Below are 21,591 nucleotides of genomic sequence, written 5' to 3'. Positions count from 1 at the left end.
GTAGCAGCTTCTAGGATGTCCCTGGTAGGGACACCTATGAGAAAGGCTGTAGAGGTAGATGCAGCCCTGGTTGAGTGGGGTCCAATCCCCTGTGGGATAGGTTTTCCATGGTGCTTATAGCAGAAATTAATGCAATGACCTATCCATTTAGAAATAGTTTGCTTTGAAATAGCCTTTCCCTCTGTCCCTGCAGCAAATGCCACCAGCAGTTCAGATTTCCTTTGAGGTTTAGTCCTGTCCAAGTAGAATCTAAGTTGTCTGTGTACATCTAAGGAGTGCAGTATCAGTTTCCCTTTGTTCTGTGGATTAAGAAAGAAGGTTGGCAAATGGATGGACTGAATAAGCGCCACACTGGATACCAACTCGGGCATGAAGGAGGGATTAGTTCTGAGGGACACCCTGTCTGCATTAAAGACGATGAATGGTTCCACTGCCATAAGGGCCTGTAATTCCGATACCCTTCTAGCTGATGTGATTGCTAAAAGGAAAGCTGTTTTCCAAGAAAGAAATTTTAAAACTGCAGTAGCAGCTGGCTTGAAAGGAGGGAGAGAGATTTTTTCCAATACAAAGTTAAGGTCCCAGGCTGGGTTTGGAGCTCTCCTGGGTGGTCTTAATTTTTGGCCCCTCTGAGGAACTGCTTGAGCAGTGGATGAGAGAAGAGGGGAAGTTGTGTGTTATAATGAGCTGAAAAGGCTGAGGCGTGAATTTTGATGGAGGAAAAGGACAGGCCCTTGTGAAACATCTCAGTTAAGTATTGTAAAATCTGAGGTAAACTGGGCGCTGCTGTGCTTGTCCCTTGAGATTGGTTCCAGGCACAGAATCTTTTCCATTTTTCAGCATAAAATTTTCTAGTACTAGGCCTCCTTACATCTAAAATGATATCCATCACTGGTTAACTGAGGGATGGTAAAGGAGAGATCAGGAAATTAGCCAGGCTGCTAGGTTCAGAGTTTGAAGCTGAGGGTGCAGAATCTGGTTCTCCTGCTGAGACAGTAGGGTAGAAGTCTGAGGCAGGTGCCATGGGGCCAACAGTGACACACAGTGCAAGAGGGGGTACCAGTGTTGGCGTGGCCAGTCTGGTGCAATCAAAAATGTCCTTGGTTTGTCTTGTTTTACCTTTAGCAGTACTTTGGAGATCAGAGGCAGAGGAGGAAGGACAAAGCATCCACTTTCCATACCTGCTTGTGGGGAGTCCTTGTGCAAAATTTCTCCAATTGATAGTTCTGTGGGGAGGCAAACAGGTCTATATCTGGGCTTGTCTACATGTTGAAAATCCTTGGTTCCAGTTTCCACTTGTGTGGGTCCATGAGGTTTCTGCTTAGTCCGTCTGCCAGTGTATTTAGTTTTCCTGGCAGGAAGTGACCTTGTAGATGCACTTGGTAGCTCATGGCTGTGTTCCACAATGCCATGGCTAATCTGCAGAGGTGGTAAGAATGGGTACCCCCCTGCTTGTTTATGTACTACATAACAGTGGTGTTGTCTGTCTTTACCACTAATTGTCCTGGAAGAATTTGGTCCTTGAAAGCTGTCAGAACATACTGTACAGCTAACAGTTTTTTGACTGATATGCAGGTGCATTTGACTTGGGTTCCATTTGCCCTGAATGTACTTCCTTGCCAGGTGAGCCCCCAATGCATAGTCTGATGTGTCTGTTGTTAGGGTTTGGGTGGCATGGGATAGTGTGAATGGTAGTCCCTTGTTTTGGTGACAGGCCTCTGCCCACCAAAGGAACTCTAGGTGTAGGCAAGGTATGACAGGAATCATTGCTTCTAGATCCTGAGAATGTTGACACTATAGGCTTTTTAGATACCATTGTAGTTTACTCATATGCAGTCTCGCATATGGAATTAGAAGGATGCAGGAGGCCATGAACCCCAAGGTTTGTAGTATTTGCCTTGCGGATAGTAGGGTTTTTGTGGCCACTTGTTTGAAGTAGGTTGTTAAATGAATTTGTTTCTTTGGCGTGAGGAAAGCCATCTGGGAAGTTGCATTCAAGCTTGCTCCCAGGAGTATAATTTGTTGACAGGGTACCAGGTGTAATTTCTTTTCATTTATGGTGTACCCCAGACAAGTTAGTACCCTTTGTACAAAGGCCAGATGATTCAAAATGTCCTGGCTTTCTGCCTGAATTGGACATCATCCAGGTAAGGGTATACTTGAATATTGCTTTGCCTGAAAAATGCAATGACTGAAGCTAGACACTTTGTGAATACCCTGGGCGCAGTAGATAAGCCAAAGGGCAGTGCAGAGAAATGATAGTGCATGTAGCCTGCTTTGAAGTGTAGGTATCTTCTGCAAGATTCCGATTGGGATGTACAGGTATGCTTCCTTTAAATCTAGTGTTGCCAACCAGGCATCTTTGCCTAGCATAGGGAGCAACTGTTGAATAGTTAGCATCTTGAATTTTGGAATCACCAAAAAAAGGTGTTTAGAGTAGACGGGTCTTTTCTGGGTCTTTTCTTTTGCTGCGTCAGTTGATGTCACTTGAGGACTGACGTCAGGTTGTCAGTAGTATAAAGTAAAGCAGCCCACGCCATTACATCAGTTTTTCTTGCCCTAACCTGTCAGGAGCCTCTAAGTAAAAGGCCAGGATCTGGTGGAAGAAACCCCACCAGTGGAAAATAAATACCAATAAGTCCCTTGAAAGGAAAGGAGAACAAGTTAGAATGGTAATAAAAGGAGGAAGAGAAGAAAGGGGGATTGGAGGGGGGGGGGGCAGGACTGCAACAGTGAACACACTCGAACATCTACATTTATGGTAAGTGTACACAACTGTACTATGTTCTTCGTGTTTCACTGTTGCAGTCATCACATTTGGGTTGATTCCCAAAGCTGAGGAAAAGGGTGGATGCAGTCAATGAAACTAGGGGCTGGCTAGGATGCCCTGCAAGACTGCAGAGGCAAACCCTGCCCTGAATTTGGAGGAGAGGGGCAGGTGGTAATGCTTGGTAAAAGTGTGAACAGATGTCCAGGTGGCAGCCTCCAGGATGTCCCTAGTGGGGACTCCTCTGAGGAAAGCCGCAGAGGTGGAGACTGATCTGGAGGAGTGTGTCCTGACCCCCTTTGGGGGAGGCTTTCCATGCTGTTTGTAGCAGAAATGGATGCAGTGTGCTATCCACTTGGAAATGGTTTGGAGATGGCTTTGCCTTCTGCCCATGTAGCAAATCTAGCCAGCAGTTGATCAGACTTTCTGAAGGATTTTGTCCTGTCTAGATAGAATCTGAGCTGTCTGTACACATAGAGAGTAAAGAATCCTTTCTCTCTTGTTCAGGGGATTAGGAAAAAAGGTGGGCAAATGAATGGATTGGTTGAGAGCCACACTAGACACCCCCTTGGGCATGAAGGATGGGTTAGTTCTGAGGGATACCCTATCTGCATGAAAGATGATGAAGGGTTCCATAGCCATGAGTGCTTGCAGCTCAGAGACTCTTCTGGCTGAAGTGATGGCCAGAAGGAATTCTGTCTTCCATAAGAGAGAAATGTTACTCTGCAGAAGAAGCTGGTTCGAAAAGGGGCAGGGTGAGCTTTTCCAATACAAAGTTAAGGTCCCAAGCTGGTGCCCTTCTAGGTGGCCTCAAGTTGCATGCCCCTCTTAGAAACTGTTTGATCAAAGGGTGTGAGAAAAGGGGCTGTTCAGTGGGAAAATGAGCAGAAATAGAGGCATGAATTTTTTATAGAGGAGAAAGAGAGGCCACTGTGTATAAGGTCAGCTAAGTAATCCAGGATGGGAGGGAGGGCTGTGCCGTATTGGCTCCCTTAGCCTGGATCCAGGTACAGAACCTTCTCCATTTATCAGCATGAGACTTTCTGGTACTAGGATGTCTGGCCTCATGGAAAACATCCAGAGCTTGTTTAATGAGGCTGACAGATTGGTTCAGGTTTAGGGAATAAGCCAAGCTGCCAAATTGATTGTCTGCAATTGGGGATGCAAGAACTCCCCTTCCCTTTGGGTCAGGAGGTTTGGAATCTGAGGAAGATACCATGGAGTAGTGAGGACAGGCTGCGCAGCAAGGGGCACCAGTGCTGGTGAGGTCAAGTGTGGAGCTATGAGAATGGTCCTTGGTTTTTCCTCCCTTATTTTGATCAGTACCCTGGGGATGAGAGGTACAGGAGTATAAGCATAGACCAACAGACTGACCCAAGGGAAGGACAATGCATCCACTTTCCAAGCCATGCAGTAATGCTCCCTGGTGCAGAATTTGCTGAGCTTATGTTTGGTGTGAGAGGCAAAGAGCTCGACCTTCGGGGTTCCCCATTTCTGAGTTATTAGGATGAAGGTGCTTCTGTTGAGTTGCCACTCATGTGGGCCCAGAAGATTTCTGCTTAATTGATTCAAAAAGTTCTTCACTGGCCAGAGCTTACACCCGATCTAGTTGCAGCGGCAAATAAGATCTGAGGGAAGATCATGGTGCATCATGGGATAGGGAGTTGGCCTTGAGCTTTTGCAGTCAGCAGAGTTGGAACTGAGGATTGGTTCTGAACCAATCAGTAAAGAATGAATGGCGAGATAGAACAACTTCACTTTAGATATTTAGTGCGTGTAGGTGACTACGAAGGGTTTTCAGAACTAAGGCCTGACAGGTCAAGCAGGAAAGATAGCTGTGTGATGCCCTAGACAGAAAAAGCAAAGATTGTGGGTGTCCTTAAGGAGGATTTGACGACCACACTTGCACTTTCCCTTACTGGATGACATGCAACCCTAACAAGCATGCGTAATAGAAGGAAACAAAATGTTCCCAATGAGTTACTTATCTTTAGCAAAGACTCGAAACAAAGATGGCAGGAACGCTGATGTTCGAATGGCGGCAGAGAAGTTTTGAGGAAAGGTATGTGCAGATGTCATTTATGGCCCAAGCTCCCTGGCCCAACGTCAGACATCCTATATACCGAACAGTGACTAGAAGCTTTTGTACACTGGCCAGATGTTTGGGTAGAAAGACAGGAAAACCTAACAATTGGAATACTGCAACATGAAAATAGGACAACTCTCCTTCAAAGAGCCAAACTGTTGGCAGTCAAGTTTAACAAGATAACTCATGTTGCAGTTTGGGAGGTCAATGCAACCCATAGCTTTGGAGTGAATATATGTAAGGCTGATAAATCTGTAACACAGGGTCCTCACCACTGCAGGGTGCCATTCCCCATAGACAAAAAGTACAGTTGTGTACACTTACCATAAATGTAGATGTTATAGAGTTTTCACTGTTGCAGTCATTACATTTGGGTAATCTGCTGGCAGGTTGCCCTCAGTCGGCCTGAATAACAAAGTCTTGGGTCCTGCATTGGTTGCTGTCTCTTCCATGACGTCAGGGGTATAAAACATGCAGCCAATGCCATTTTAATCAGTTTTTCTTGCCCCAGATGTCAGGTGCCCCCCAAATGGGGAGCAAAAATATTTCAATAAACTAAATATATAAATGCACCCTAGAAACATAAAATTTACCTTCAACTAAAAGCAAATACACCACAAAGGCTTTTGAGTATAGTGAAGGAAAGAAAAGGTATAGAATGGGGGATGGTGGGTGGGTACCCAGACTGCAACAGTGAATACACTTGAACATCTACATTTATGGTAAGTGTACACAACTGTACTATGTTCTTCGTGTTTCACTGTTGCAGTCATTACATTTGGGTAGGATCCCAAAGCTATGGATTGGAGGATGGAACTAAACAGCATTAGCAGCGGCTATAAGGCCCTGCAGGACTGCAGTGGCAAAGCCTGTCCTGGATTTGGAGAAGAGAGGTAAATGATAATGCTTTGTGAAAGTATGAAAAGAGCTCCAAGTAGCAGCTACTAGAATGTCTTTGGTTGGGACCCCTCTGAGAAAAGCTGCTGAAGTAGAGGCAGCCCTGGTGGAATGTGATCTGATCCCCTTGGGCACAGGTTTACCATGGTGCAAATAGCAGAAACGAATGCAGTGGCTTATCCATTTAGAAATAGTCTGCTTTGTAACAGCCTTCCCCTCTTACCCTGCAGCAAATGCTACCACTAGTTGCTCAGACTTTCTTATAGATTTGGTCCTATTTAAGTAGAATCTCAGTTGTCTGTGTACATCAAATGAATGCAGAATCTGCTCCCCCTTGTTCTGTGGATTTGAGTAAAATGTTGGCAGGTGAATGGTCTGGTTAAGAGCCACACTGGATACCACCTTAGGCATAAAAGAAGGATTGGTCCTGAGGGACACCCTGTCCGGGTAAAATATAATAAAAGGCTCCACTGCCATGAGAGCCTGTAGTTCTGAAACCCTTCTTGCTGAAGTGACTGCCAAAAGAAAAGCTGTTTTCCAAGATAGAAATTTTATATCTGCAGTAGCTGCTGGTTCAAAAGAAGGTAGGGTGAGTTTTTCCAGCACAAAATTTAGGTCCAATGCAGGATCTGGTGCTCTTCTGGGAGGCCTTAAATTTTTGGCCCCTTTAAGATACTGTTTAAGCAGCGGATGAGAAAAGGTAGGCTCTGTGTTGTAATGAGCAGAGATGGCAGAGGCATGGATTTTTATTGAAGAAAAGATAAGCCCTTGTCAAGCATCTCAGTCAAATATTGTAAAATCTGAGGGATATTGGACTTTGCTGTGTCTATTCCCTTTGCTTGGTTCCAAGCACATAATCTCTTCCATTTATCAGCACAAGATTTTCTAGTACTAGGCCTTCTGGCTTCCAAAATGACATCCATCACAGATTTACTGAGAGGTGTTGTTTGAATAATTAGTTGATTAGCCATGCTGCAAGATTCAGAGTTTGGAGCTGTGTGTGCAGAATTTGATAGTTCTGCTGAGACAGTAGATGAGGTATTTGAGGCAAGTACCATGGAGGAAGGTGAGATATTCCTTAGAAGCAGGTACCAGTGCTGGCGAGGCCTGTCCAGAGCAATTAGGATCATTTTTGTTTTTTCCTGTCTGACTTTTAGTAAGACCTTGGAGAGTAGAGGCATAGGGGGAAAGGCATAGACTGATAGGTTTTTCCAGCTGAAGGATAGAGCATCCACTTTCCATGCTTTTTTGTGATGAGTTCTTGCGCAGAATTTGTCTAACTGCTAATTTTGGGGAGAGGCAAATAGATCTATGTCTGGGCCCCCCATTTCTGTAATAAAATGAAGATTTTTTGATCCAGTTTCCATTTGTGTGGGTCCATAAGATTTCTGCGTAGGTCATCTGCCAGAGTATTTTGCTTTCCTGGCAGGAATTGAGCTTGATGTATTTGGCAAGTCAAGGCTGTGTTCCACAAAGCCATGGCAAGTCTGTAAAGGGGGTAGGAATGTGTACCCCCCCTGCTTGTTTATGTACCACATAACTGTGGTGTTGTCAGTCTATCAGTACTTGTCCTGGATGAAATAAGTCCTTGAAGGCTGTCGGAGCATTCTGAACAGCTAGCATCTCTTTCTGGTTGATATGCAGATGTATTTGATTTGGGCTCCATTTGCCCTGAATGCATCTCCCTGCCAGGTGGGCCCCCCAAGCATAGTCTGATCCATCTGTAGTTAGGGTTTGGGTGGCAGGGGGTAGAGTGAATGACAGTCTCTTGTTTTGTTGACATGTCTCTGCCCACCAAAGAAACTCCTGTTGTAGGCAGGGAATGAGAGGAATCATTATTTCCAGGCTGTGACAATGTTGGCTCCATAAACTTTTTAGATACCATTGAAGTTTCCTCATATGCAGTCTCGCATATGGAATTAGTAGAATGCAGGATGCCATGAAACCCAAAGCCTGCAGAATTTGTCTTGCAGATAACTGGGGTTTTGTTGCCATTTGTTTGAAGTATGTTGTCAGTTGCCTTTGTTTGGCGTGAGGTAAGCCATCTGGGCACTTGTATTCAAGCTTGCACCCAGGAATGTAATTATTTGAGAGGGTACCAGTTGTGATTTATTTTCGTTTATAATGTACCCTAGGCATGCTATAAGCCTTTTTACAAACACCAGATGTTGAAGAGTGTCCTTGTCCTCTGCTTGAATGAGACAATCATCCAGATAAAGAAATGTGAATGCTTCTTTGTATGCAGAATGCAATTACTGGTGCCAGGCACTTTGTAAAGACCCTGGGCACAGTAGATAAGCCAAAGGGCAGTGCAGAGAATTGGTAATGCAAAAAACCTGCTTTGAAGCTGAGGTATTTTCTGCACGATTCCCTTTTATTGGGATATGCAGGTATGCCCTCTTAAGTCTAGAGTTACTAACCATGCATTCCTGCCTAGCATAGGCAGTAGCTGTTGTAAAGTCAGCATTTTGAATTTTGGAATGTCCAGGAACATGTTCAGAATCGATAAGTCCAGTATTGGATGCCATTAATTGTCTTTTCTGGGTACCAGGAAAAGTCTTGAATAAAAACCTTGTTCTTTTTCCTTTTCTGGTACCGGCTGAACAGCCCCCATATCCATGAGGGACATGACTCATTTCTGGGCCTCTACCACTGGTTTTGTGGCAGATCCAGCCACCCGTTTGGAATTGGCAAAGTATGGAAATGAAATCTGTACCCCTGGGATACTATGTTTAATTCCTACTTGTCCTGGATAATTAACTGCCAATTTTGAGCATGAAGTGCTAGTTTCCCCCCCAAGGGAGCTGCCAAAAGATAAGTGCTTGGTGATGGTAGAGGAAGGTTATTGAGACTGCTTACTGTAGGGTTGTGCTTTGTTTCCTCCAGATTTGGAGGTGGAGGCACCCCATTGCTTTGACCTGTAAGAACCATGTGATTGGTATCTGGAACCTTTTGAGCACCTGGACTTGCCTTGAGTGGCTCTGTTGGACACAGGAAAGGACCAATTTTTAGTAGGCCAGTGCCTACTGAACCTGGGTGGCTGCACTTGCAAGAAATATTTTACAGTTTGCACAGATTTAGCTTTGTCTTCCATTTTCTTTAAAACCTCTTCTGCCTTATTACCAAACAGAGTGTCATGCTGCAAAGGAGCATCCAACAATTTAGCTTTAACATGATCAGGCAGATTTTGCTCCTTGAGCCAGGCATGCCTTCTAATCACAGATCCAGTAACGGCGGCCCTACAAGAAGCCTCCAAGGAATCAAAACCAAATTGCAAAGTATGCTTTCCAACCTGTTCTGCTGAATGCAATAATTCCATATAAAATAAACAATTTTCTGTTTCAGTAAGCCCATAACATGCTGATGATATTTAAGCATATGAAACTAGCAGTTTAAAGCCCTGATTGCCAAGGTTGCAGACGTACAAACCTTCTTACCCCATCTATAGGATTTTTGGCTGTAGAGGCCTTTACACCCTTGGGACCCGAGAAATAGTCTCAGGATCAGCAGCAGGATTTTTGAAAAGAAATTTGTGGGAGTCAGGAACCCTGTAATATCTGTCTGGCTTACTAGGAACCGGAGGCAGGGAATCAGGAGCCGTGCTTGATTCCGAGAACACATCAACAATGTCTAATACAGGAGGTATTGCCAAAGGCCTATGCTGAGGAAGAAGGAAATCCCTAAGCCTCTTTTTTGATTCAGAGAAGTCCTGACTCTCCCATTGAAAATGTTCCCTTAAAGTATGCAAAGTCTCTCCAAGAGTAATCCTCAGGAGACGATGCAGATGGGATGGATTCCTCTGCATCAGAATCCTCATAAGGGTGGAACAGAAAATTCCTGATCAGAAGAAGTGGAAACCTGATCTGAAGATTCATAATCAGTGCCTTGCCTAGGCCTCTTAGCAAGGGGGGGGGGGGGTTGGGAACCCCTGATCAAGGTAATTACTCAGCCATTTTGATAATCTGTTTTTTTAGGCATAGGGGCCTGAGCACTTGGCTCATGCGTCGTTTCTTTAGATATAGAAGTTGTTTTTGACCTTGTTTTTGTTGCTGGCGTTGGTTTAATATAAAAATGTTGAGGCCTGAAAACACCCTCAGAAGCCGGGGCCTGCTCAGCGGCTCTGGACCCATCCAAGGGAGAGACATCCGCGGGTTCAATACTCTGAGAATCTTGCGGCATACTGGACTCCGAATGGGTCTCGGTAGAGGCCTGCGATTCAAAAGTAGTGGGCATCAGGAGCTGCGAAAGCGTCTCACTGAGTACCGGCGACTGGCTTAGCAGAAGCTTCATTATCAGTTTTGGACCTCAACAGTCTTTTTCCTTGCGCTTTTTATGAATTCTGGGTAGTCGGATTGTTAACTGACGACATTTCAGGATAATTAAATCTTGAACCAAAAAATTTAGAAGCAAAAATATACAGACGCTTAATAGTGCGTTGGTTAAATCTAGCACAAAATCGACAAGGCACGTTGTGATCAGGGCCTAGGCAAGGAATACAGTACAAATGAAAATCCTTATGAGGTATTTGCTTCCCACAAGTAATGCAATTATTAACTTTTACTGACATCGGTAAGGAGCAAGAAAAAGTTTCCCTAATGGGGTACTTGGCTTTAGTTTGCAGACTTCAGTTCTGAAACTCGAATACGAAAATTTCAGGAGTCGACCGACCGGCACTTCCGAACTACTACTGCTTCGGGCACCGCGCGGCAAGAAAGACTGATTAAAATGGTCTCGACTGCATGTTTTATACCCCTGACATCATTGAAGGAGACAGCAACCGACGCAGGACCCAAGACTTTGTTATTCAGGCCGACTGAGGGCAGCCTGCCAGCAGATTACTCAAATGTAATGACTGCAACAGTGAAACACAAAGAACATCAAGTAACTAAGCTTGGATTAAATAGTTTAAAGAGCATCTCTCCAAATGTTTAACACTACTAACCAAGTATAGTGTCAGGGGGCATGGGTTAAGTACTTTGCTATTGGTTAGCATTTTCAGTAAATGTTCTTTAAATATAATCGGGGATAGCGATATTGTGGGTGTCTGAAGAGAAGGTCTCAGGCAAAGATGGCATTAACTGTGTATGCAAAGATACTAGCACCGTCTACTGAGTTGGAATAGGAGTTATTGACAAGTTGCAAGCAATGCAAGGAATATTTATTTTTAAGTTTTCTAACATTGCTAAAGAAAGATTTATAAATATCTGTGGCTTCAGAGGCCAGCATAAATTTATGACCTCCTTTAGTGTGTCTGTCATTTTTTTGTATTGCTTTTGGATATCCTTGAAGAGAGGGGTTTGGATCAATCCATGCAATTCAAAGAATTTTTCTAAAATTTAATTTGTGATCAATTTAACGATGCTAGATCAGAAAACTGTGTGGTCTACTCCCACATCAGGGGTCTGGATTTATTTTCCAATACTGATACTGCAGCATAATGGGAGTGCTGTCCTTCTGAAAGAATGCTATTCAGAGGTCCCATATGCCCAGCTTGGTGGTAACAAGGGGGGGATGCAAGATATCTCCAGCACTTGTTAGAAAGCAGTGGAATTTCTCCAGTGCCCTGGATAAATTTGTCCAAGTGTCACCTTTGGCCTCTACTAAAAATAAGCTATGTTTACTGGGATTAACCCAATTACCAAAATTAAGTAGGCTTGATCAAGATTGTTTTCTCTTCTCAAAGGGCTCAACATGCTTCCCAAGATGGTACCACAGGGACTGTAGGAACTTACAATCCATGAAGGCACTGAGCAACTACAATCCAAAGTGTCAAAATGAAAACTATTCAATTACCACTTTTGCGAGACATCTGCAATCCTTCTAATGAAGGATGACATTGCCTGTGTCATTAAATGTTTTTAAAAAGGGGCAGTTAGAAAGTACAGTTTTGTACCTACCATAAATGTAGATGTCCGAACTGGATAGCATCTGCAGTCATAACAACTGGGTTGTCCTGTCGTCAGGCAGCCCTTCGGTCGGCCGGATTCCAAAGTCCGGGTCCGGCTTCGGCTGATGTCGCACTTCACCCGACGTCATCTCTGCTGGTCTTCGGGTATAAAGGCATCAGCCGACGCCATTTTCTTCAGTGTTTCTTGCCCCAGATGCCAGTTGCCCTCTTGGAAGGCTAAATTTTGGGTAAAAATGCCAATGTTCCCAAAAGGATAGAAGGCAAACACAAAAATAAGCATGTATGTACATATATACAAACAAATACACCATAAAAGACTCCCCCCCACCAGCTAGCTATTAGGAGGGTAAATACCCTAGGAGTACCACAGAGGGGAAGGAGGGAGGGTAATCCTGACTGCAGATGCTATCCAGTTCGGACATCTACATTTATGGTAGGTACAAAACTGTACTATGTCCTTCATGGATGCATCTGCAGTCATAACAACTGGGTAGAATACCATAGCCAACTAGGGAGGAGGAAGAATAGATTATGGTGTGGTTAGGATCCCTTGCAGTACAGCAGTGGCAAACCCTGCTCGGGATCTGGAATACAGAGGTAAATTATAATGCTTGGCAAATGTATGCACGGAGGTCCAAGTAGCCGCCTCAATAATGTCCTTGGTTGCCACTCCTCGTAAGAAGGCTGTGGTAGTGGCTGTTGCTCTTGTAGAATGAGGTCGTATGTTCTGTGGAATTGGTTTTCCATGGAAGGAGTAACAGAATCGTATGCAATTTCCTATCCATTTGGAGATTGTCTGTTTGGAAATTGCTTTTCCTTCCCTTCCTGTTGCATAGGCTACAAAAAGCTGGTCAGTTTTTCTGTTACTTTTTGTTCTGTCCAGGTAGTAGCGTAGCTGTCTGTGTACATCCAAGGTATGCAGCATTCTTTCCCTCTGTTTTGTGGGTTGGGAAGAAGGTAGGTAGGTGGATTGCCTGGTTTAAGGACACTCTGGATACCACCTTAGGCATAAATGTAGAATTAGTCCTCATGGACACTCTGTCTTGGTGGAAGATTAGGAAGGGTTGTACTGCCATTAGGGCCTGAAGTTCAGAAACCCTCCTTGCTGAGGTTATTGCCAGTAGGAAAGCAGTTTTCCATGAAAGATGCTGTAGGTCTGCTGTTGCTGCTGGTTCAAAGGTGCAGTGTCAACTTTTCTAGCACAAAGTTCAAATCCCAAGCTGGCAGTGGTGGTTTCCTAGGAGCTTTTACATTCTTGATCCCTCTGAGGAACTGCCTGAGTAGAGGATGTAAGACAGGTGGATCAAAGCTGTATTCTGCTGAAATAGCTGATGCATGTATCTTGATGGAGGAATAGGACAGGCCTGTATGTAGAAGCTCTGCCAAGTACTCCAGAATGTTAGCCATATCTATATTCGACACATCCTTCCCTCTTTCAGCACTCCAAATGACAAACCTTTTCCATTTCCCTGCATAGTTTCTTCTTGTTGAAGGTCTGCGGGCTTCAAGGATAATGTCTTTAACCCTTTGGGAGAGATCTGGAATAGTTGCTGCTATGTGATGTGCCATGCAGTCAACTGCAACGTTTTAGGTTTGGATGCATGATGCTGTAGTTGTTCTGAGTTAACATCAAAGGCATCAGGGTATTGACCACATTTTGTCCCGAGACATGCTCCTCAGCAATGGGTACCAGTGTTGTCTTGGCCAGTTTGGAGCTATCAGGATTATCCTTGGACGTTCCTCCTTGATTTTTAGTAATACCTTGTGTATCAAGGGAAGAGGTGGGAATGCATATGCTGTCAGGCCTTTCCAGCTGAAGGAGAGAATCCACTTTCGATGCAAGTGGATGGAATGTCCTTGTGCAGAATTTTTGAGCTGGTGGTTGAGAGGAAGCGAATAGATCTATCTGTGGCATTCCCATTTCTTTGCGATGGTCTTGAAGATGTCCGGGTGTAGCATCCATTCGTGAGCATCCGAGGTGGTTCTGCTTAACATGTCTGCTAGAGTGTTCTCCTTTCCGGTACAAACATTGCCTGTAACTGGATGTTGTAGCTGAGTGCCAGGTTCCAAAGGTCCAAAGTCATTCTGCATAGGGGTATGAATGAGTGCCTCCCTGTTTGTTGATGTACCACATGACTGTGGTGTTGTCTGTCCTTATCATCAAATGGCCTTCTTTGAGAAATGGTCTGAATTTTTGGATTGCCAGTTTTACTGCCAGCATTTCTTTTAGGTTGATGTGCAGGTGAAGCTGGTCCTGTCCACAATCCTTGCACGCATTTGTCCAGCATGTGAGCCCCCCCATCCTGGGTCTGAGGCGTCTGTTGTGATGGTTTGGCTTGCTTGATATTTGTGAAAGGGTAAGCCTGGGTTTGACTGGCATGCTTGAGCCCACCATAGGAACTCCTGTTTTAGGCATGGAATTAGTGGAATTTCTGCTTCTAGGCTGTGCCTGTGTTGGGACCATAAATTCTTTAGGTACCACTGTAGTTTTCTCATATGTAGTCTGGCATGTGGAACCAAGATTATGCATGATGCCATGAAGCCCAAGGCCTGCAGAACTTTTCTTGCTGTTAGTTTGCTGTGGTTTGTTAGTGCCAAGAAGTAAAGAGGGAGATCTTTTGTTTTTCTGCAGTTAGGAATGCCATTTGTTTTACTGTGTCCAATTCAGCCCAAGAATGTCCTTGTTTGGGATGGAATCAGCCTTGATTTTTGCAAATTGACTGTGTATCCCAGTGCTTGTAGCAAGTAAATGACCCTTTGTAAATCTGTTGTCAGCTTGCTTTTGTTGTCCCTTGTAGCAGGCAGTCGTCCAGGTATGGATAAATTTGGATTCCCTGTAGTCTGCAGTGGGCGATTACTGATGCCAGGCATTTTGTGAATACTCTGGGGCAGTAGATAAGCCAAAGGGCAATGCTGAGAATTGATAGTGCTCTGATCCTGCAAGAAATCTGAGGTATCTTCTGCAAATTGGTCGAATGGGGACGTGCAGGTATGCCTCCTTGAGATCTAGAGTTACCAGCCAACACTCCTTGCCCAGCATGGGAAGAAGTTGCTGTAGGGTCAGCATCTTGAATTTTGGGACAATGATGTATGTGTTTAAGGTGGACAGATCGAGAATAGGTCTCCAACTTTTTCCTTTCTTGGAACTAGGAATAGTCTGGAGTAGAATCCTTTGCCTTGTTCTGTTATTGGTACTCTTTCCACAGCTCTCATCTTTGTTAATTGCATTATCTGCTGTAGAGCTTCTGTTTTTGATTTGGAGGTAGGTTTGGCATTCCTCTTTTGACTGGTATAGTGTGGAAGTGGAACCGGTAACCTTGGTCTATGGTTTGCAAAATCCACTTGTCTTTTGTGATATAGTGCCAGTTCTTTGAAAATAAGGTTAATTTTCCTCCTAAGGGTGCTGCTATTTGTTCCCTGGTAGGCGGAGTTAGAATCAAGTCACTGTGATTGCCCTGTTGTAGTGGTAGTGGCTGTGCCTGTGGCTCTGTTATTACCTTGCCACTGTCGTCCTCTGTAGGCACCCCTCTAGATTGATTTCTGCCTCTGGAATGTCTATTCCTGCCCCTTTGGGATCTTGTGGAGTCAGGAAAGGACCAATTTTGGCAGGCCAGTTCCTGCTAAACCTTGGGGCTGAACCTGCAAGAAATCTTTAACCGTTTGTACAGATTTTGCCTTTTCTTCCATTTTCTTCATTACCTGCTGGGCAGGTGTACCAAACAAACTGGTCTTATCCATAGGAGCATCTAATAACTTAGCTTTAACATGATCCGGTAAAACTTGTTCCTTCAACCATGCATGTCTTCTTATCACTGTGCCAGTCATGGCTGATCTAAATGAAGCCTCCAGTGCATCATAGCCACATTTTAAGGAATGGTTACTAACCTGTTGTATGTTATTTACCATTTCTAATAGATTTTTCTTATCTATAGAGTCATCAGAGGATAGCTTTTTAGTTAACTGATCAAGCATAAACTCTTGGTATTGTATCATGTGAAACTGACAGTTTAAAGCTCTAGCTGAGAGAGTAGCAGAGGTGTAAACCTTTTTGCCCCATCTGTCTAAAGACAGTACAGTTTTGTACCTACCATAAATGTAGATGTCCGAATTGGATAGCATCTGCAGTCATAACAACTGGGTTGTCCTGTCGTCAGGCAGCCCTTCAGTCGGCCGGATTCCAAAGTCCGGGTCCGGCTGATGTCGCACTTCACCCGACGTCATCTCTGTTGGACTTCGGGTATAAAAGCATCAGCCGACGCCATTTTCTTCAGTGTTTCTTGCCCCAGATGCCAGAAGCCCTATAGAAGGCTAAAAAATTTTGGATAGATGCCAATGTTTCCAAAAGATAGAGGTAAACACAAAAATAAGCATGTATGTACATAAATACAAACAAATACACCATGAAAGAAATCCCCACTAGCTAGCTATTAGAAGGGTAAACACCCTAGGAGTACCACAGAGGGGAAGGAGGAGGTAATCCTGACTGCAGATGCTATCCAATTCGGACATCTACATTTATGGTAGGTACAAAACTGTACTATGTCCTTCATGGATGCATCTGCAGTCATAACAACTGGGTAGAATACCATAGCCAACTAGGGAGGAGGATAAAAGTAAATTATGGTGTGTTTAGGATCCCTGCAGAACAGCAGTGGCAAACCCTGCTCGGGATCTGGAATATAGAGGTAAATTATAATGCTTGGCAAATGTATGCACGGAGGTCCAAGTAGCCGCCTCAATAATGTCTTTGGTAGCCACTCCTCGTAAGAAGGCTGTGGTAGTGGCTGTTGCCCTTGTAGAATGAGGTCTTATGTTCTGTGGAATTGGCTTTCCATGGCAGGAGTAACAGAATCGTATGCAATTTCCTATCCATTTGGAGATTGTCTGCTTGAAATAGCTTTTCCTCCCTTCCTGTTGCATAGGCTACGAAAAGTTGGTCAGTCTTTCTGCTATTTTTGTTCTGTCCAAGTAGTAGCGTAGCTGTCTATGTACATCCAAGGTATGCAGTATTCTTTCCCTCTGTTTTGTGGGTTGGGAAAGAAGGTAGGCAGGTGGATTGCCTGGTTTAAAGACACTCTGGATACCACCTTAGGCATAAATGTAGGATTAGTCCTCATGGACACTCTATCTTGGTGGAAGATTAGAAAGGGTTGCACTGCCATTAAGGCCTGTAGTTCTGAAACCCTCCTTGCTGAAGTAATTGCCAGTAGGAAAGCAGTTTTCCATGACAGGTGTTGTAGGTCTGCTGTTGCTGCTGGTTCAAAAGGTGATAGTGTCAGTTTTTCTAGCACAAAGTTCAAGTCCCAAGCTGGCAATGGTGGTTTCCTTGGAGGTTTTACATTCTTGATTCCTCTGAGGAACTGCCTGAGCAAAGGGTGTGAAAAACAGGTGGATCAAAGCTGTATTCTGCTGAAATAGCTGATGCATGAATCTTGATGGAGGAGTAGGACAGGCCTGAATGAAGCAGTTCGGCCAGATACTCCAGAATGTTAGGCATATCTATGTTTGATACATCTTTTCCTCTTTCAGAACTCCAAATGACAAACCTTTTCCATTTCCCAGCATAATTCCTTCTAGTTGAAGGCCTGCGTGCTTCAAGAATAATGTCTTTAACTCTTTGTGAAAGTTCTGTATTAGCAGCTGCTATGTGATGTTCCATGCAGTCAGTTGCAGCGTTTTTAGGTTTGGATGCATGGTGCTGAAGTTGTTCTGAGTTAGCATCAGGGGAATTGGCCACATATTGTTCCGAGACATGCTCCTCAGTAGTGGGTACCAATGCTGTCTTGGCCAGTTTGGAGCTATCAGGATTATCCTTGGACGTTCCTCCTTGATCTTTAGAAGTACTTTGTGTATCAAGGGAAGAGGTGGGAATGCATATGCTGTTAGGCCTTTCCAGCTGAAGGAGAGCGAGTCCACTTTCCATGCTAGTGGGTGGAATGTCCTTGTGCAGAATTTTTTGAGCTGGTGATTGAGAGGTGATGCGAATAGATCTATCTGAGGCATTCCCCATTTCTTCGAGATGGTCTTGAAGATATACGGTGCAGCTGCCATTCGTGGGCATCCGATGTGGTCCTGCTTAACATATCTGCTAGAGTTTTCTTTTCCTGGCACAAATATTGCCTGTAACTGGATGTTGTAGCTGAGTGCCAGGGTCCACAGCTCAAAGTCATTCTGCATAGGGGTAAGAATGAGTGCCTCCCTGTTTGTTGATGTACCACATGACTGTGGTGTTGTCTGTCCTTATCATCAAGTGGTCCTCCTTGAGAAATGGTCTGAACTTTTGGATTGCCAGTTTTACTGCCAGCATTTCTTTTAGGTTGATGTGCAGGTGAAGTTGGTCCTGTGTCCACAATCCTTGCGCATTTGTCCAGCATATGCCCCATCCTAGGTCTGAAGCATCTGTTGTGATGGTCTGGCTTGCTTGACCAGGGCAGGCCTGGGTTTGACTGGCATGCCTGAGCCCACCATAGGAACTCCTGTTTTAAGCATGGTATTAGTGGGATTTCCGTTTCTAGGCTGTGTCTGTGTTGGGACCATAAATTCTTTAGGTACCACTGTAGTTTTCTCATATGTAGTCTGGCAAATGGAACCAAGATTATGCATGATGCCATGAAACCCAAGGCCTGCAGTACCTTTCTTGCTGTTAACTTGTTCAGTTTTGTTAGTGCCAAGAAGTAAAGAGGTAGTTCTTTTGTTTTCTGTAGTTAGGAATGCCATTTGTCTTACTGTGTCCAATTCGCTCCCAGGAAAGTCCTTGTCTGGGATGGTATCAGTCTTGACTTTTGTAAATTGACTGTGTATCCCAGTGCTTGAAGCAAGTAAATGACCCTTTGTAAATCTGTTGTCAGCTTGCTTTTGTTGTCTCCTTGTATCAGGCAGTCGTCCAGGTATGGATAAATTTGAATTCCTGTAGCCTGCAATGGCCGATTACTGATCCCTGGCATTTTGTGATTACTCTGGGCAGTAGATAAGCCAAAGGGCAATGCTGAGAATTGATAGTGCTCTGATCCTGCAAGAAATCTGAGGTATCTTCTGCAGATTGGTCGAATGGGGACGTGCAGGTATGCCTCCTTGAGATCTAGAGTTAGCAGCCAACACTCCTTGCCCAGCATGGGAAGAAGTTGCTGTAGGGTCAGCATTTTGAATTTTGGGACAATGATGTAAGTATTCAGGGTGGACAGGTCTAGAATTGGTCTCCAACTTTTTCCTTTCTTGGAACTAGGAATAGTCTGGAGTAGAACCCTTTCCTTGCTCTGCTGTTGGCACTTTCTCCACAGCTCTCATGTTTTCTAACTCCATTATCTGTTGTAGAGCCTCTCTTTTGATTTGGAGGTAGATTTGGCATTCCTCTTTGTCTGGTAAAGTGTGGAAGTGGAACCGGTAACCTTGATCTATGGTTAAATCCACTTGTCCTTTGTTATGTGGTGCCAGTTTTTGAAAATAAAGTTAGCTTTCGCCTAGAGGAGCTGCTATTTGTTCCCTGGTAGGCGGTTTAGAATTAAGTCACTGTGGCTGTGTTGATGTAGTGGCAGGTGTGGAGTCTGTGCCTCTGTTGTTACCTTGCCACTGTCGTCCTCTGTAGGCACCTCCTCTGGATTGATTTCTGCCTCTGGAACGTCTATTCCTGCCCCTTTGAGGTCTTGTGGAGTCAGGAAAGGACCAATTTTGGCAGGCCAGTTCCTGCTAAACCTTGGGGTTGAACCTGCAAGAAATCTTTAACTGTCTGGACTGATTTTGCCTTTTCTTCCATTTTCTTCATAACCTGCTGGGCAGGTGTACCAAACAAACTTGTTTTATCCATAGGAGCATCTAGCAATTTAGATTTAACATGATCCGGTAAAGCTTGCTCCTTTAGCCATGCATGCCTTCTAATTACAGTGCCAGTCATGGCTGATCTAAATGAAGCCTCCAGTGCATCATAGCCACATTTTAAAGAATGGTTACTAACTTGCTGTATGTTATTTACCATTTCTAATACATATTTCTTATCAAGAGATTCATCAGTGGTTAGCTTTTTAGTTAACTGATCAAGCATAAACTCTTGGTATTGTATCATGTGAAACTGACAGTTTAAAGCTCTAGCTGAGAGAGTGGCTGAAGTGTAAACCTTTTACCCCATCTGTCTAGTGACCTTGCTTCCCTTTCAGAAGGAACAGGGTTTTAGCTATGGTCGGCTACTGCCTTGGGACCCTGGGAAATAGTTTCGGGTCTGCAAGAGGGCCTTGTAAAGGTGGTGATGAGTATCTGGCACCCTGTAAAATCTGTCTGGTTTGGCAGGGGCTGGGGTAAAGAATCTGGAGGAGCAGACATCATTGAAAGCATCATCCACCACAGAGAACAGGAGGTATAGCTAAGGGCCTGTGCTGTGGAAGGTGCAAAAAGGTCCTAAGTCTTTTCCTGGAGTCTGAAAAATCCTGTTGCTGCCATTGGAACTGTTCTCATGGCATGCAAGGTTTCCCCAAAGGAGAATTCTTCTGGTGGGGAAGCAGCTGGAATGGATTCTTCAGCATCAGAATCTTCAAAATTGGAGAAAGGAGCCTCTGGCTGGTCAGTTATGTCTGATTCATCAGCAGAATCATCAGAGGACACTGGCTCATGGGGCTCTGCCCTAGGTCTCTTCTCTGGGGGCTGAGAGGCCCTGTCTGGGTGAGATTGAGATCCTCTAATTAATGAAATTAAATCTTCTGCCAAAGTAAGCATTTGGGAACTGGAAGAGGGCCTGGTTGAGGGGTTTAACAGGCACTGTTTTAGTAGTCTTGGCTGCTTTAGCCCTGGCGAAGGCCTTAATGGACATGGCTGCTGGAGGCCTAGCAGCACCACGTGCTGGGGTAGAGACATCCAAGGGAATAGTGTCTGATAAGTCAGTGGTAAGCACCGTAGTGGGTAAAATTTCTGAGGCCGATTCAAGAGTGTTAGCAGGGACCTCAGTTGTAGAGATAGATTCAGCTGTATTTTGATCAGTTTTCTCGGTTTCGCCGAAACCGAGACACTCATGATTTGCTTAACCATGGTTTCGGCCGAAACCGCGGACCGCGAGTGTCGGTCTTTTCTTTTTTTGGCAGAATGCGAGTCGGAGGGTCCGGCGGCATAATGTACGCAAAATCAGAACCGAAAAACTGTTCTGCAAACGCCGACCGACGCCTAAGCGTTCGTCGGTTAAAAGAAGCACAGGACTAACAGGCTGCTACGTCGTGGGCTGGGCCTAAGCAAGGCAGGCAGTAAGAGTGGAAATCTTTATGAGGTATTTGTTTCCCACAGGTTAAACAATTATTAACTTTTCTGACATCGGCTGAGGCAAGAAAGAGTCCCCAACGGGTACTTAGCTTTAGAAGTCTTCGATAGTATTCGGTAGAAGTAATCTCTGGATCCGACCGACCGGCACTTGCGAACAGCTTCTGGCGCCACGGCAAGAAAGACTGAAGAAAATGGCGTCGGCTGATGCTTTATACCAAGTCCAACAGAGATGACGTCGGGTGAAGTGCGACATCAGCGAGCGGACCCGGACTTTGGAATCCGGCCGACTGAAGGGCTGCCTGACGACAGGACAACCCAGTTGTTATGACTGCAGATGCATCCATGAAGGACATCTGGCTTCCCTTTCAGAAGGAATAGGGTTTTTTGCTGTGGTTGAGGCTACTGCCTTAGGGCCCTGGGATATAGTTTGGGTCTGCAAGAGGGCCTTGTATAGGTGATGATGAGTGTCTGGCACCCTGTAAAATCTATCTGGTTTGGCAGGTGCTGGAGGTAAAGAATCTGGTGCAGTGCAAACATCATTAAATGCATCGTCCACAACAGAGAGGACAGGAGGTATAGCTAAGGGCCTGTGTTGTGGTAGGTGCAGAAAGTCCTAAGTCTTTTTCTGGAGTCTGAAAATCCTGTTCCTGCCATTGGAATTGTTCTCTCATGGCATGTAAGGTTTCCCAAAGGAGAATTCTT

This window comes from Protopterus annectens, chromosome 1.part0 (assembly GCF_019279795.1).
Source record: "Protopterus annectens isolate FY-2018-M chromosome 1.part0, PAN1.0, whole genome shotgun sequence".
Lineage (NCBI taxonomy): Eukaryota > Metazoa > Chordata > Ceratodontiformes > Protopteridae > Protopterus > Protopterus annectens.
This window is presented reverse-complemented; position numbering follows the sequence as displayed.